Genomic DNA, 991 nt, shown 5'->3' on the forward strand with positions numbered 1-991 from the left:
GCATGTGTGAGCATGTGTGTGTGTGTTTGTTGGATGTGTGGAGGCTTCTGGGATAATGTTTCTGTATTTTAATTTCTTTCTGGGTTTCATTTCCTCCAGGCTTTTGCACTGAGGATCTCTTGACTCTCATGACTTATCGACTCTGTGTCATCCTTTAGGTCTCAGTTCACACATGTCTTTTCAGAGAGGACTTTACTTCCCAAACCAGTGATGGAAGGTTTTGCCTGTTACTATCGTTCCTCACTGCAGTTTCAGCATTCTGCAATTATCCAGTTTATTTGTTAATTTAATTATTATCAGCTTCTTTCTGCAATGTGTCATCCATAGGAAGAGGACCTCGGGCTATTCCGCTGAATTCCTTTTCCTTTGTGTCTTGCATAGGATCTGACACGTGGTGTGTATATGTGTTAAATCATTTCAGTCACTTCTGACTCTTTGTGACCCTATGGACCATAGCTTGCCAGGCTTCTCTGTCCCTGGGATTCTCCAGGCAAGAATACTGGAGTGGGTTGCCATGCCCTCTGCCAGCAGATATTCCAGACCCAGGGATAGAACCCCTTTTTCTTGAAAGTGAAAGTGAAGTCACTCAGTAATGTCCAACTCTTTGTGACCCCATGGACTGTAACCTACCAGGCTCCTCTGTCCACGGGATTTTCCAGGCAAGAGTACTCGAGTGGGTTGCCATCTCCTTCTCCAGGGGATCTTCCCGACCCAGGAATTGAACCTGGATCTCCTGCATTTCAGGCAGACGCTTTACCATCTGAGCCACCAGGGAAGCCCTGTTTCTTACGTCTCCTATATTGGCAGGTGGGTTCTTTACCACTAGCATCCCCTGGGAAGCCCTGGCACATGGTAGGTATTTAGAAAATATTTTATTGAATGAATTAGTTAAACCACTAGGAAAACAGAAGACAAGAATGTTAAAGAGTGTAGAATTTATATGGAATTGCATGTTCATGTATGTCTAGGGCAAAAGCTGCAAGGTCTGAAT

The 991-nt window shown here is 44.4% G+C and overlaps 1 non-coding gene across 1 annotated transcript; it reads right to left on the reverse strand.

Annotated features, from left to right (window-relative positions):
• Window positions 1-703: 703 nt before the first annotated feature.
• TRNAF-GAA (transfer RNA phenylalanine (anticodon GAA)) lies at window positions 704-775 on the reverse strand. The gene has a single exon. It is a non-coding gene; the product is annotated as a tRNA-Phe (tRNA).
• Window positions 776-991: the final 216 nt, after the last annotated feature.

Source organism: Dama dama, chromosome 6 (assembly GCF_033118175.1).
Source record: "Dama dama isolate Ldn47 chromosome 6, ASM3311817v1, whole genome shotgun sequence".
Classification (NCBI taxonomy): Eukaryota; Metazoa; Chordata; class Mammalia; order Artiodactyla; family Cervidae; genus Dama; species Dama dama.